This window comes from Gobius niger, assembly GCF_951799975.1.
Source record: "Gobius niger genome assembly, chromosome: 9".
Classification (NCBI taxonomy): domain Eukaryota; kingdom Metazoa; phylum Chordata; class Actinopteri; order Gobiiformes; family Gobiidae; genus Gobius; species Gobius niger.
In genome coordinates, this window is record NC_136860.1 from 33,755,358 (window position 1) to 33,772,115 (window position 16,758).

The following is a 16,758-nucleotide window of genomic DNA, read 5'->3' on the forward strand; positions in this document are numbered from 1 at the left end:
TTAACATAATTTAAACTGAGGTTGACGGGCCGTGGTTTGTGTTTTATATGTTGCCAATGTTTGGATTTGTCTGCTGTGGTCACTGTTGTATTTGTGTATCTCCACTCACTGCAAATGAATTTCCCCACGGGGACAATCAATTTCTGCTACCTAAATTTCTACTACCTATTTAATGTTTTCCTCTAACACTTGTGAGCAGAAGTGTCCGCAGTAATGATGGAGTCTGTTGTTTTCCAATAGAAACTGCCGTGGTCGAACACCTGGTGTCAAACGGTGCTTTGGAAAACAGCTGTGGGCACGGCCTTCGCTCCGGCGCGAGACTAGACATAATATTTGCCTTCGCTCATCGTCTTTTTTTTTGCCCAGTTTTACATAACGCTGGAGGTGTTTGGGCTAAAGATAGAAGCATGTTTATTATGCAGTTAGTCACACGTGTGGGCGTTCAAACAAAGCTGGACTGACAGACGCGACATCACTGGAAACACGATGAAAAAAACACAGTCTGAAGAGTTCGGAGACGGACCTAATGTGTTAGAACCTGATGTTTGGTGACTTGAAGTGAGAGTAAAGCAGAAAAAGTTTTAAAGAACAAAGTTACGAGTCAGGTCTGAGGCGAGGCGAGCCCACAGTGAAGATGCATGTTGTTTTTTGTGTATTTTTCAAACCGTAAATGAAATTATTCCATTTATTGGGAGAAATGTTGCGTTTACAGCTTTAAGGTTTTCAACAGAGCAGAAGTGGATGTTTTTAGTACATGTGACCTGGGTGTGATCTGGAGGTTTTCTATAGTAGGAAATGGCTTCACATCCAAAGGGCACATCGCACATGCTTCAGCGTCACAGTCACATGACAGGGTTTTAATCATTATCATGATTATCATTACAAACAGGAAGGGGAGAAGGATTGGATGTCGCACATGATTGTCTATGTCACTATTTTTCAAGAAACAAATGCCTTTTATGTTGTTACTGGTAAAGAAAAACTAACTCTTCTTTCTCCTCTTCTTCCTCCTCTATTTCTTCTTCCTCATCTTCTCCCACTTCCTCTTCCTCCTCTCCTCTTCTTCCTCCTCTCTTCCTCCTCTTTTTCCTCTTCTACTTCCTCTTCTTTTCTTCTTTCTCTTTTCCCTCTTCTTTCTCTTCTTCCTAGCCTCTTCATCATCTTCCTCCTCTAATTCTTCCTCTTCCATTTCCTCCTCAACATCTACCTCTCTTTCCTCTTCCTTCATCACTTCCTCCTCTTTATCTTCTTCTACTTTATCTTCTCTTCTTCTTTCTCTTCTCCCACCTCTTCTTCCTCATCTTCTTTCTCAATTCTTCCTCTCCCGTATCTACTTACTCATTTTCTCCTTCCTCCTTTTCTTCCTCTTCTACATTCTCTCACTTTTCTTCGTCTGCTCCTTCTTCTACTGCTCCTTTTTCCTCTTGTACTTCCTCTTCTCTTCTCCCTCTACTTCTTCCTCCTCTTTATCCTCATTTTCTTCTTCTTTCTTATTTCTCTTTACTTCTTCCTCTTTTCCCTAACCTCTTCTTCTTCTCCCTCCTCTACTTCTTCCTCATCTTCCATTTCCCCCTCAACTTCTACCTCTCTTTCCTCTTCCTTCACTTCTTCCTCTTTGCTTCTTCTACTTCCTCTTTTCATCTTACTCATTTTCTCCTTCCTCCTTTTCTTCCTCTTCTATATTCTCTCCCTTTTCTTCTTCTGCTCCTTCTTCTTCTACTGCTCCTTTTTCCTCTTGTACTTTCTCTTCTTCTCTTCTCCCTCTACCTTTTCCTCCTCTTTATCCTCATCGTTTCCACTTCTGCCTCTTCCTCCTCTTTATCCTCATTTTCTTTTTCTTCTTCTTCTTCTTTCTCTTTACTTCTTCCTCTTTTTCCTAACCTCTTCTTCTTCTCCCTCCTCTACTTCTTCCTCATCTTCCATTTCCGCCTCAACTTCTACCTCTCTTTCCTCTTCCTTCACTTCTTCCGCTTTGCTTCTTTTTCTTCCTCTTTTCTTCTTTTTCTCCCACCTGTTCTTCCTCAATTCTTCCTCTCCCTTATCTACTTCCTCCTTTTCTCCTTCCTCCTTTTCTTCCTCTTCTACATTCCCCTCCCTTTTCGTCTTCTGCTCCTTTTTCCTCTTGTACTTCCTCTTCTCTTCTTCCTTCTCTTCTCCCTCTACTTCTTCCTCCTCTTTATCCTCATTTTCTCCTTCTTCTTCCTCTTCCTTATCTTCTTTCTCCTTTATTTTCTTTTTCCTCCTCTTCTCTTCTTCTTTCTCTTTTCCCTTTACTTCTTCCTCTTTTTCCTAACCTCTTCATCTTCTCCCTCCTCCTCTTCTTCCTCATCTTCCATTTCCTCCTCAACTTCTACCTCTTTCCTCTTCCTTCACTTCTTCCCCCTCTTTATCTTCTTCTACTTCCTCTTCTCTTCTTCTTTCTCTTCTCCCACCTCTACTTCCTCATCTTCTTTCTCAATTCTTCCTCTCCCGTATCTACTTACTCATTTTCTCCTTCCTCTCCCTTTTCTTCTTCTGCTCCTTTTTCCTCTTGTACTTCCTCTTCTCTTCTTCCTTCTCTTCTCCCTCTGCTTCTTCCTCCTCTTTATCCTCATCTTTTCCACTTCTTCCTCTTCCTTATCATCTTTCTCCATCTTCTTTTTCCTCTTCTTCTCTTCTTTCTCTTTTCCCTTTACTTCTTCCTCTTTTTCCTAACCTCTTCATCTTCTCCCTCCTCAACTTCTGCCTCTCTTTCCTCTTCCTTAACTTCTTCCTCTTTTCATCCTCTTCTACATTCTCTCCCTTTTCTTCTTCTGCTCCTTTTTCCTCTTGTACTTCCTCTTCTTCTCTTCTCCCTCTACCTCTTCCTCCTCTTTATCCTCATCTTTTCCACTTCTTCCTCTTCCTCCTCTTCATCCTAATTTTCTTCTTCTTTCTCTTTTCCCTTTACCTCATCCTCTTCTTCCTAACCTCTTCATCTTCTCCCTCCTCTACTACTTCCTCATCTTCCATTTCCTCCTCAACTTCTACCTCTCTTTCCTCTTCCTTCACTTCTTCCTCTTTGCGTCTTCGACTTCCTCTTTTTCTCCTTCCTCCTTTTCTTCCTCTTCTACATTCTCTCCCTTTTCTTCTTCTGCTCCTTCTTCTTCTACTGCTCCTTTTTCTTCTTGTACTTTCTCTTCTTCTCTTCTTCCTTCTCTTCTCCCTCTTCCTCTTCCTCCTCTTTATCCTCATTTTCTCCTTCCTCTTCCTCTTCCTTATCTCCTTTCTCCTTCATCTCTTCTTTCTTCCTCTTTTCTTCTTCCATCTTTTTCCCTCTTCTTCATCTTCGTCTTCTACCACTTCTCCTTCCTCCTTTTCTTCCTCTTCTACATTCTCTCCCTTTTCTTCTACTGCTCCTTTTTCCTCTTGTACTTCATCTTCTCTTCTTCCTTCTCTTCTCCCTCTCCTTATTCCTCCTCTTTATCCTCATCTTTTCCACTTCTTCCTCTTCCTTATCTTCTTTCTCCATTTTCTTCTTCCTCCTCTTCTTCCTCTTCTCTTCTTCTTTCTCTTTTCCCTTCACTTCTTCCTCTTTTCTTCCTCTTCTACATTCTCTCCCTTTTCTTCTCCATCTCCTTTTTCCTCTTGTACTTTCTCTTCTTCTCTTCTCCCTCTACCTCTTCCTCCTCCTTATACTCATCTTTTCCACTTCTTCCTCTTCCTTATCTTCTTTCTCCTTCATCCTCTTCATCTTATTCCACTTCTCCTCCCTCCTTTTCTTCCTCTTCTTCGCCCTCTCCCCTTTCTTCTTCTTCTCCTTCTCCTTTTCAACTTCTACTTCTTCAAAAACAATTCCATCATGATTATTCCCTGTAACATTGTGCGTACCTGCAGTATCTGGTCATTTTTTCCTCCAGGCCGTCTGTAATTAAAGCCTGTGTCTCCCCAGAGCAGGCAGGTCAGACACTGGGCTGCTTTCTGTGTTGTTTTTGCCTCTTCACCCACTTCCCCGTGAGTCCCAAACCGTCTGATTCACTTAGTCTGTAATTAGCACTATTGCATTTTCACTGCAGGGAGACGTTGTGGTTGCACTCGGAGCAAACACGAGCCGGGGGCCGGGAGGAAGAGCTGCGAAAGATCTGATTATAACGAGGATTCGAGCGGGTGAAGTCAGGGCTAAACCGAGACTAAACCAGACTTAAAACTGTAGGGACTGTCTCAGATCTAAAGAAGCCTAAACCATGTTACCCTTAAACACCCTTTAATCGGATCGTTTGACTTTTACGGCTCGGTTAGCGGCCGCTGTCGTTTAACCACACGCGGTTGAGCACAAGGAGAGGCTTTGAAACGTCGGGAAAAAGTTTGACAAAATGAGCCGCGGCGGATTTGACCCGAAGCTCGTGACCGATCCGTCAGCGTTATGGAAGCGTTTTTTGGAGACGCGCCGCTGGGTTTGGACAGGACGCATTTTTAAAAAAACAGACGCCGCACGGACAGACGACCTTCAAGGACCAAACCATCAGTCAGGGCAAAAGCAGGGGGGGGTAGAGTAAACGGCAGGAAAATATGCTCGGAGACAAGTGTGGGGGGTAATGGAAATTGACCATTGGCGGAACATTTCCCAGGAACAGTTGATCTTACATTTAAACCTACGGGAAAAACGTCCACAACTATACCTTTATCTATGTATTTCACTAACTACAGTACTTGTTAATGGCCTACCTAGAGAACACTAGAACAGGGGTGTCAAACATATCGCCCGGCCCCTGCCCTGTAGAGCATAAATTCCAGAGTATGTAAAAAAAGTAAGTCTCTAGCCCATTCCTGAGTTTTTAAAGAATAACCAGAATGCTCATTCTAGCCACCTGGGGGCACTGACATAATAAGAGCTCAGGATATGAACAACACATTATATCGCCACGTGGTATTTGGACAGTCTGCCCCAGGTCACCGAGTGTGGAGTGAATGAATAATACTGACTACTATGTAGTACTTTGAGGAACTTGTGACACAGGCTTGTAAAGTGCAATACAAGTGTTATTTATGAAGCTACAGCCAAGTTGGGGCTTTGACCAAATCACAGCTTATTATTATTCATTTATTGGAAAAATGTTCTCTATTATATGTGAAAGAAAGAAAGAAAGAAAGAAAGAAAGAAAGAAAGAAAGAAAGAAAGAAAGAAAGAAAGAAAGAAAGAAAGAAAGAAAGAAAGAAAGAAAGAAAGAAAAGAGAAAGAAAGAAAGACCTTTTCCATTGTTGATCGCTGAAATATGTTGAAAAATTAACAACTTTGTGTATTGCACAGACGAATTACATTGAAATCAATGTTGCCAGTAGTGAATTATTACAGTTACCCACTACCGTAATAGATACAATCACAACTTCTCCCACTTTTCAGCTTTTTTCTGGCGAACTGTAAACATATTAATCAAAGGTCCATATGGATGTTTTTTTCACAGCAAATTGTTCAGTAGAAGCGACAAACAACACTCTTTTCTAACGTTAGCAAACTTAGCACGAAGCTAACGTAGCTTCCTGGCTAGCATTGTCCGTTTTTGAAGTATTTCCGGGCTGTTGAACCACTGTTGACTCTGTATCTTTACTTGGTAGAAATATATATTCAGCATTTAGCATTTGTTAAACCATTTTAGGGACAACTTTAAGAAACTCATTCAGACAGAAAGAATAAAAGACGGCAATTTTGAATAATTTAAACTATAAGACCCACAGGCTGTGGAAACAATTTCCCATAAGGGACAATGAAGAATCTAATAATGATATAAAACCCTTTTTTGCTTCTTCATGTGTCTGCTTATAGTTTAATGCCTTCAATGAAAATCACACAACATTGAATATAAAGAAAAGCCGACACATAAAAAGTGTTTCCAAACGTTTGACCAGTGCTGTATAGATTACCTATGAAACAAAGTGCAGCAGAGACTCTACTTTCTGAGGAAACTCAGACCAATGAAGCCCACGGGACCATTTTACATCAGTTCTACACGACCTCAGTCCAGAGTGTGTTACTTTATGGAGCACAGTCTGGTTCTGTGGCTGAAGAACAGGATCCAGAGGCTTCTCAACACCTGCTTCAAAATGGTTGGTCTCTGGACCAACTTGGACCATTACTAGATTAGTCTAGCACCTCTTTCGACTCGATTATGTCCTGTTTAGTCCGAGTTTAGTCCTGCTTTTCCCACACACAGAGAGAAAAGTCTCCAACAGCATTAGTCCCAGCTTTAATCCCAGTTCAGATCTACTTTCTAACTCGCACGCTGAAGTCTCCTGCAGTGGCCGCGGTGCAGACAGCCAGACAAACACAGACTGGAGCTCCCGTCCAATAAAAGTTTATTGTCCAGAGCTGACGAACATGTGACAGAGGGGAGGCTCCGGAGGGGACTTGGACAAACAGCAGCCCCTCGCTTACCCATAATGCTTCTGCCACATAAAATCCAACCCATAATTTATAGACATGTTTTTCACCGCCGGCACGGAGTTACCACTGTTCATGACCTACATAAACCTAAAGATTTATCCACTGAAAGGGCATTTAACTAAAGCCTTATGTAGTGACAACAAAGCCGCTATACAGGAAGCTATGATTAAGTACACAATGTATTGACTTTTTTTGAAGGCTATTCAACAACTACAGCCAACACAGCTGATGTTTTTGCTCTTGGCACTTTCTAAATCATGGTTTGTAATCGACACAATCTACAACGAGGCATAAAAACACCAGCGCTATAGCATTAAATATGGATACAGCTTCAACAGCGCAACATCAGTGAACGCCAGAGGCCCCTTGAACCAATTTATGTCCACACTGAGATGTATATTTTATCACCGCCTTGTGACAGTGAATATTCAATGTTTGCTTCACAGGTTGTCTCAATATTGTCAGCACAAGACGACATCGGCCACTAACGACTTTGTAAGAGACACTGAAGGATACGAAGTGGAATTTACCAGGTTCTCAACCAATGTTAATCCAGTAATCCAACCACTGATGACTCGGGGGGAACCAGAGCCAAACAAAGACGACTCCAATATGAAACTAAAACGCCCCAAACCTGCAAACCTTGTAGTGAAGACACCTACAAACCTGCACTGAAAAGCATGTGATTTGTTGTATTAGTTTAGCAGCTCATATTCTCTCCTCTCCAAGGTTAAATCTCCTGGCTGTGTGAACTGAATCTTGATTTTACCCAGAAATTGCACATCTTGCACTTGTAATCTGTTTGATGCATCTTCTTAACCTCTTAACTCCCGCCTGAACCGGGACTCATTTTTATAACTTTTTTGTCATTTTTTGTCATATTTTTGTAATTTTTTCGTCATTTTTTCGTCACATTTTTGTCACATTTTTGGTCATTTTTTTTTTCTTTTTTTATCACATTTTTGTCATTTTTTGTCACATTTTTGTCATTTTTTCATCAATTTTAATCACATTTTTGTCACATTTTTTATAATTTTTTTGTAATTTTTTTGTCAAATTTTGTCAAATTTTTTGTCATTTTTTATCAAATTTTTGTAATTTTTTGTGACATTTTTGTGACATTTTTGCCACTTTTTCATACATTTTTTGTCATTTTTTGTCACATTTTTGTCATTTTTTCATCAATTTTAATCACATTTTTGTCACATTTTTTGTAATTTTTTTGTAATTTTTTTGTCAAATTTTGTCAATTTTTTTGTCATTTTTTGTCAAATTTTTGTAATTTTTTGTGACATTTTTGTGACATTTTTGCCACTTTTTCATCAATTTTTTGCCATTTTTTTGTCAACGTTTTCTCACTTTTTTGTCACATTTCCATCATTGTTTTCGTCTCAGTTTTGTTGCCATTTTCCCACCTTTTTTCCAGAAGCTCTTGGACTGGGGTAAAGCCAAACTGGAGAAAATGTGCTTGGTTCAGGTGGGAGTTGAGGGGTTAAACTGTAAAAGGAAAAATCCATCAGTTCTAATGCAGTAGCTTAAGAATCTTCCTCCTCCTCCAGTCTTTGCGCCTCTCCCCTGCAGTTCGCGAGGCTGATCTGTGTATAGACTAAACTTCCCGGGAACGCTTGCTCTCACTTGTTGTCAGTGTTATCCCTCTGTGACAGTGGAGATTATGCAGTGGTTTTGTTTGAGTCGTTGCTTCCCGCTGCTCTGAGCTCAAATCTGGGCTTAGCTCCGCACAAAATCCCCTTCTCTGGGGTCGTCCTCCGGGCTCGGGGCAATCTCCCTGTCAGGCTGAACTTTAAAGATATTTATAGATAGATCTACAGTGCCGTAGCGCGCTGTCGAGAGTTACCGGAGTTTTTAGTTACACCTCATGAAATGGTGGTTACATTTTGTTCATTTATGTGCAAAGGCCGAACTCCGTGACATTTTAATCAAGAAAGATAATCCCGGACTTGGACTTGTGACTCATTTCCCAAGTCATGTCTGTGACTCTACTTGAACTTGTGAGTTTCTGAAAAGCAGCATTTGTTATATGTCATGTTCACGCTGAATCCATGACCAAAACAACGGTCATTTTCTCAGATGTGCTGTCTGCTTTTGGGTCGCAATCCACCAGTTGAGAACCACTGGGCTACAGGACTTGGACTTGGGGATAAAAGACTCTCAAGTCCTTGACACCATCACCCTCTAAAGATGCTGGTTGGGGTTCAAAGGTGGTCAAATGTGATCAGGATTTACATGAGGGTTCACTGATTGTCCACTGCTTGGAAAATAACAGGAGAACTCTCCCCAAAAGGCCGGGTTTGTTACTTGGACTTGGACTTGTTTTGCAGGAACAGGCCACCGTTTTTCCATACTGTGATATGTTCTTACCTGAGCTTAGACGAGTTGATACGTACCTGTCTGGTCTTTGTGCCCGTGGAAGAGCGTGGTCGCTTCCAACTTCACCCCCGTTTGGAGCCATCGGAATACACTGGAAGAGGCCAAATGCTTACAACATCTTTGGGCTTTTTTGCGTGACTGAGGGCACGCACAAAGACCAGACAGGTACGCATCAACTCGTCTAAGCTCAGGCAAGAACATATCTCAGTATAGAAAAACGGTGGCCTGTTCCTTTAACGCTTGGATTCAGACTTGGAAATGACTATGACTTATTCTACTCATTATAGCACAGTCATAGCTGTATTTAACAAGATATAAATGGACAAAATTGAGGAAAATATGCAAAATATTATATTCTTGCCTTTCAAACATAATCATTTTCCTTTATCCTCATCAGAAACACACATGACGGTCTCCTTTTTCTTTTTAACCCTTGTGTTGCCTTCGCGAGTCATTTTGACCTGCTGTTATGTTCTGGGCATTTGGATGCTAGGTGACACAAGGGGGCGCCCTTCCAACCTTCTCAGTGTAAAATGATTTTCAAATATTTACCTTCTTTGGTAAGTGTAACAATAATATTCCATATATTATGTTTTTACTGCATATTTGAGTTTGAGAATATGATATGACTCTTACATGCAGCAGAAGTCTGAAGTTCTGTCTAAAGCAGAAGCTCCATGACTTCCTTCTTCACTTCTCAGTCTGACTGAAGAGCAATGAGGCCTCAGCCTTTTTACTGGAAACAAAGAGCTCACTGTATTTAGCGTCATGTTACAACACAAGGGTTAAATGTGCACATGTTTCAGTAATCCTGCCAAACCTTGCTCCTACGTCCAGTTACAGTCACCAAAACACTTCTATCCTGTACATTACACTCGATTTTTACTGTACATATACTTTTTTGCCCCTCCTGGAGCCGCCACCTTAAAGTGGTGGAGGGGTTCGAGTGCCCGAATGATCCTGGGGGCTCTGTTGTCGGGGGCTTCGTGCCCCTGGTAGGGTCTCCCATGGCAACCAGGTCCTAGGTGATGGGTCAGACAAAGAGTGGTTCAGAAGCCCCTCATGAGAGACCAACAGGCCTGGTTTGAACCATGAGGCCGTCCTTCTGTGGACCCACCACCTGCAGGAGGAGCCATAGGGGCTGGTGCAGTGTGATATGGGCAGCTTCAACTGCTGCCCCCACGATCCGGCAACGGAAAAGTGGAAGAAAATGGATGGATGGATGGATATACTTTTTTGTTTTGTTTATATACTTTTTGCTCCCTTTGCTACTTATTTTATTGTATTTATTTTACTGTATACTTTTTGCCCCCTTGAAGTTTTATGTATAGAAGATACCTCTATTTGCTCTCTTACTGTCTATCCTGCACACCCCGAGTGCTTCTTGAGAGCTGAATGCAACAAGTGAATGTCTCCACTGTGAGATCAATAAAGCCTTCTCTTATTACAACAGCACAAGCAGCAATGCGCTCTCTCTATTTGTCACTTTTATCATTTTTTTTGTCATTTTTTAGTGACATTATTGTGACATTTTTGCCACTTTTTCATACATTTTTCGTCATTTTTTGTCACATTTTTGTCATTTTTTCATCAATTTTTATCACATTTTTGTCACATTTTTTGTCATATTTTTTGGTAATTTTTTGGTAATTTTTTTGTATTTTTCTGTACATTTTTTTGTATTTTTTTGTCAAATTTTGTCACTTTTTTTGTCAAATTTTGTCACTTTTTTGTCAATTTTTTAGTGACATTTTTGTGACATTTTTGCCACTTTTTCATCAATTTTTCGTCATTATTATTATTTTTTCAATAATCGAGCAGCCCTAGTTTATATAGTTTTTGCCCCCTTTACTACTTATTTTATTGTATATATTTTACTGTATACTTTTTATACTTTTTGCCCTTACTTTTTGAAGTTTTATGTATAGAAGAAACCTCTATTTGCTCTCTTACTGTCTATCCTGAACACCCTGAGTGCTTCTTGAGAGCTGAATGCAACAAGTGAATGTCTCCACTGTGAGATCAATAAAGACTTCTCTTATTACAACAGCACAAGCAGCAATGCGCTCTCTCTCTTGTGTCTAGCTTTATTGCATAACATCTGAAATGCACTTGCGCTGTACCTTTAAGCCCGACTAAAGCTCAATAAAGGCTGAAATCCGACAAAAACATCATCTTCAGTTACACAACCTTCACTGAGCGCCTCTCAGACTGAACAGCCCTCCATATGGACGAGCCTCGAGTGCGTTATCCGCCGGCGCGTTAGCCTAAGTGCGCTAATATTGAACGCCGCGCTCGTGGCCGTGGATGAAACAAAGCGAAAAGGCCGTCGAGCGGCGGAGGCTCGAGCGGCTCCTTCAGGTTACTGTGGAAACCAGACGGGAGAGATTTGTCCCAATTTGTTCATATCAAAAGCACCGGGGGCGTGATGTTACCGTCGTATTAGCATCGCGTAGCACATTTCCATTCATAATAATAGGAGCGTGCGCTACTTTCGGGCCATTTGAAGACTCGGCGTGGGCGCTTTGAACCGCGGAACAACAAGAAACGTGTTCAGGATTCAAATAAACACTGCAGATTTTGGGTCCAGTGTTTTCTAATAAAGTTTCTTCGATGTAGTTTTCAAAGTTAACTTGAAAATTAGTAATCACATAGGGAAATTTGTCTTGGACTTGCCACGCTGTCGTTCATACAATAAAAATACATTGAAATACAAAAGGACAAAGTAAAAGAAGGAAAATTGTGTCTAGATGTTATTTATTACAATAGGTTTTTTATATTTCATCATGAATAATTGAGGCTTAAACTTTTCTTTGTGTATCTCAGCATTTAGCCGGATCTCCCCCTGCAGGCAGTAGAAGGAAGTACATGTAATAAAACAGTGACAACAAGCTAATGGCATGTTAGCAAATCGCAGGGTGCCTTGGTGAACACACTAACTCACAGTATGGGCTTTAAAAATGTGGGAGACAGTTTTGTGTTCACCCTATGGCACAAGACAATAGAGCAGGGGTGGGCACGTTTGCAATTGAAGTAAAGCATCACTTTCTACATATGCCGGTGTTGTACAATGTCCATTTTAAGATTAGATCAATCACTTAAATTCGCTTGAATAAAGTTTATGTTAAATTTGAGTCGATTTGAACTAATCTGAGATCAGATAAAAACACCAATGCCAATGGAACAAACAGAAATCCCACTGGAAATCCAACAAATTAACTTTTACTGTAAAAATTATTTATTTTTCCACTTGAAATTATACAAAAATAATCTGAATTAAGAAAAAACGTGTGCTTGTTCCATTGGCAAGAATAGGTTTTATCTGCTTTAATACCAGAAAAATTTATGAAAAAGTGGCAAAAATGTCACAAAAAAATTACAAAAATTGGATAAAAAACAGACAAAAAAAAATACAAAAATGTGACAAAAAATGCTAAAAAAAAGAAAAAAGACAAAAATGTGATAAAAATTTGACAAAAAAAAAAAAAAATTGACAAAAAATGGCCAAAAAAATGACAAAAAAGTTACAAAAATGAGTTGAATACCCAACAAAAAAATGATGGAAAAAAATCTAATGACGTGAGGAAGAATATTCTCTCGGTTCAGGCGGGAGTTAAGAGGTTAACCATAGATTTATCATTTCTTAGTATTTTTAGAGTATTCTTTTAGGATTATGGCCTAAAAGGGTGCTCTGCTAAGACATTGTAATGATTTGACAGTATTTTTCACATTTCTAGAGTACTTTAACAGGCATTTGATCTCGGATTTGGATCATAATATTTCTCAAAATCATCTCTAGGGCCAGAGTTTGATGATGGAGGGCCGGTTTTGGCCCCCGGGCCTGACGTTGCCTACCCCTGCAATAGAGGAAACATAGAAGATAAGACAAGATCAACTTAATTGTCCTATAGACAGGGGCGGACTGGCCATATGTCCATTCTGGAAGAGCACAGAAGGGCCACTGGCTCTAGGGCCCCTCACTTTACCTTACCCTTACCCCCGGGCGAGACCGAGCTTTACCCAAATCTAAAAGCTTAAAAGAAAAGCATCCAAGAACATGAATGTGCTGGAAAAGCAACAAAAAAGTGACAAAAACTAAGCAAAATGTGACAAAAACGTGCGAGGAAAAAAGCGATGAAAAAACGACAAAAACATGACAAAAAAAAAAGACAAAAACATGACAAAAAAAAACGATAAAACAAGAGACGAAAACACAACGAAAAAGTGACAAAAAAGTGACAAAAACACGCCAAAAAGCCACAAAAAAGTAATAAAAAAGCAGCAAAAAAGCAACAAAAAAACTAAAATGCCAGCTGTGACAAAAAGTTGCCATCACTTTTCTAGATTTTAGCTTTCAAATGAGGCGTTACAGTGTTGCTCTCCAGTCAAGAAGCCTTTGGATTTGGGTAAAGCCCAACTGGAGAAAATGCTCTTGGTTAATGTTACATTTTAAATGTTAAATAATTTCCCTTCCCCTACATGTTCCTCCACGTCCTCAGACCTGTTCACCACAACTGCCTCTAAAATCCTGTCACTCAGAAAGGTGTTAATTCGGGTTCAGCTGCAGTTATGCGTAAGACCTGAGGTGGCAGTAGTGAGTATAAAATGGCTAACTTGCATATGAAGATAAAATACATTCAAATTCTAAATACAAAAGGACAACAGTCCGCTTATTCGGCATAGTTACAAAAAGGAAACACCAAAGTAAAGTATTGAGAATTGTGTGAATGAAGCAACATGCTACCCCTGACACGTTTTTGGACAAATGATATATTTCCTATAGTTGGGAAATGGACTAAACATACTTCATTACTTTCTCTCCTCTGCGGTGAATTGGCTCATTGTGTGGCCGCAGTTCTGGGACGTCTGGGTGTAAAAGCCAGTCCGCGGGGGCCCCTCCCTCGGCCCTCGCTCCAAAAGCCTGGTTTTAAATGTGTCCGTAGCTCCGCCCCCTGCACCACCTCCACACCCCCCCCCAGCCCATTGAAAACTTTGGCGGTTTGTTTACGAGAGACGGCCTTTCTTTTGTCGACCTATGAGGATCTCTGTGGCCTAAAGGAGTCTCACCACCCCCTCTCTCCCCCTCTCCCTCTCTCTCTCCCTCCTCTAGATCGGGTCTGAAAAGGATACCCCCCGCCAGAGCCACGGAGCCCATACACCCAGTGATGCTTAGCTGGTGAGTACGTCGGCTCTACTTTCTTAACTCGCTGGATTGTCGCGTCTTGGAGTTTATTTAAAAACAAAAATCAGCTTTTTTTTCCCCCGATGTCGCTCTCTGGGTGAGTTCCTCTGACTCTTCGCTCTCTGTTCCAATGCCAAACGGAAAAGGTTTTTAAAAAGCTGGGATTGGATTTGTGACAGCGATTTTTCCCCCGCTCGCTCGATCCGCCTTCGCTTTCAACCTCACGCCAACTTTTGTCAGACGTCTCGTTGTGCTCACGCCAAATGGGGATTTATGGCAGATGATGATTTTTATTCTCGTAATGAAAACGTGCCCTTTATAATTGATCTATCTATCTATCTATCTATCTATCTATCTATCTATCTATCTATCTATCTATCTATCTATCTATCTATCTATCTATCTATCTATCTATCTATCTATCTATCTATCTATCTATCTATCTATCTATCTTGCCCTTGGTTATTTGGCTTTGGTTTTGCTTTTTGTTTTTAAAGTGAGACACAGCAGGTGAAAGTATGGATTTTTTGCTAGTTTTCTCTCTTGACATCTTACACTGAACCCGTACGATGCTTATTTTATGATGATAAAGTAGCTACAACATCACTTCGCAAAAACCCTCTCCCCTCGAACACTCACACACAAACACTGACATGTTTTATACCCACGTGTCTGGTGAAGGGTCCCCGAGATGACGCTGTAATCCAGATATAAACACATTAGCCGCTCATTTGTAGCTCCTATAGCAGGGGTCTCCAACAGGCGGCTCGCGGGCCAGATTGAGATGATTCAATCCGGCCCCTGACTTGTAGAGCACAAATTCCTGAGTATGTAAAAAAAAGAAAAAAAAGGAAGTCTTTAGCCCAGGGGTAGGCAACGTCAGGCCTGGGAGCCAAGTCCGGCCCTTCCAGCACAGAACCTCTGGCCCCCAAGATGATTTTGAGAAATATTACTATGCAAATACCTGTTAAAGTACCCTAAAAATGTGAGAAACAGTCAGACAGGGTTCCCACGCGTCCTTGAAAATCTGGAAAAACCTGGAAAAATAACATGTCTCTTTTCAAGTCATGGAAAACGCATGGAAAATAAGAAAAAACGTCCTTGAAAAAAAAAAAGTAATCCTTGAAAATATTTCTGCTTCATTTATTTTGCCGTTGTAGATAAACATAAATGCAACTTTTTTTTAAAAATAATTACACTGTTATATATTTGTCCCGATTTTCAGCGCATTTGGCGGGGGAAAAAAACGTGCCTTTCCCGCACTTCTTATGTTCCCTGAATGCACCTTTCATGCAGCTTCGCTAACGTGCTTCTTTCGGAAACCAAAGCGGTGACCACGCGGCTGCAGTAGCTAATGTTATTATGTTAATGACTTATTTACTACTTTAGACATGTAAAAGAAGTGGCGATGGGCGCGGGGCAGGTGGGAGACAGGCCTGTTGTTATGGATTAAGCTAAAGAAGTCGAGGTTTTGCCAAAAGGACTGACCAGACGAGGGACAATCATTTTAAAAATGTCCTGGCAGAACGTCCCACTTGGTCATTTTATATAATGTAAAACGGGGATTCTAGACCCAAAAGTGGTCGCGGGGCCATTTTCAGTGGGTCGCGAGTTTAAAGGGAACTTTTATTCAATATTTTCCATCTGAAACGGCATGGGAACACGCTAACATGTTTGTTATTGGGTTGTCTTGGTCATAATTTCAGTCTTGTTCAACAAGACTTAGACTTGGGCTTAAGGTTGGGTCCCGAAGCCACTTAAGAACCATTGATGTTGAACACTGCAAAAAGTAGATTAGTATAAAAGTCTCAATTTGAGTATAATAATCAGAATTTGAGATGTTTTGACAATGAAAGATGTAGGTGGGCTCCTGACCCAGATTATTTCACTTGTTTTGAGACGTTTCTGACTCGTTTCAATACATTTTGTCCTTATTTCAAGTAATTTTCTTTGCCAATGGGGTAAGAACATTGGTCTTATCTCATTGGCAGTTTTACTTTCTTATTTCAACTGAGATTTACCTTAGAACTGGTCACAAATGTCCTCAAAAAAGCAAAATAAACTTGGTCAGATCCGGAAAAAAGTCTAAATGAGATAAAACTGCTTTAAACAAGAAACATTTCCTCGTTTAAGCCAATGCTTTATATTCACTTTTTGCAGTGCATTGGTATTTGCAGAAAAAAGTTCTTTACTTTCGGCTACAACGGTGAGGTTCGGCCCCTGGCGTTTTGGCGAAGATGAAAATCGGCCCTCCACGACGCAAACTTACCTTCCCCTGCTCTAGCCCATTCCTGTGTCGATTTATACACTTTAAAAGGAATTACCAGAATGCTCACTCCAGCCACAAGGGGGCAGCTTAAATAAATTGAATTCCACATGTGTCCAGCAGAGGGCACTGACATAATGAGAGATCATGATATAAACAACACATTATAATCATGTGGTAGATGGTTTATGGATCCCAGCAATACAATCCCGATATGTTTTGGCCCCCAGGGAAATTTACTTTTTTACATCTAAGTCTGAGTTATTCAGCTCTGAACCCCAAAAAACACTTATGATCCTCTATGAAAGGAATCTTTGCTAACATGCCAACAAAACACAGCCATACATTTGAATCCAGGTGTTTCCATTATTCAGATTTCGTCGCACAAAACATAAAATGACAGAAAACCTGTGCTACGTTTTACATGAGTTCACCTGCTGCGTCTCGCTTTAAATTTCAAGTTTGTTTTCTCTGCTGTTTGCTCCGGTTTGAGATCGAAGCTGTCATAAAATTGTGCTGTTTTTT

At 40.6% G+C, this 16,758-nt stretch overlaps 1 protein-coding gene across 2 annotated transcripts in view; it reads left to right on the top strand.

Moving 5' to 3' along the window:
• The window catches only part of sema5ba (sema domain, seven thrombospondin repeats (type 1 and type 1-like), transmembrane domain (TM) and short cytoplasmic domain, (semaphorin) 5Ba), a 517,318-nt gene that overhangs the window by 107,138 nt on the left and 393,422 nt on the right, over positions 1-16,758 (top strand). For both annotated transcript variants that reach the window (XM_079563383.1, XM_079563384.1), the window contains exon 2: positions 13,896-13,961. The gene's annotated coding sequence lies outside the window, so the exon portion shown is untranslated. The remainder of the gene's footprint in view (positions 1-13,895; positions 13,962-16,758) is intronic.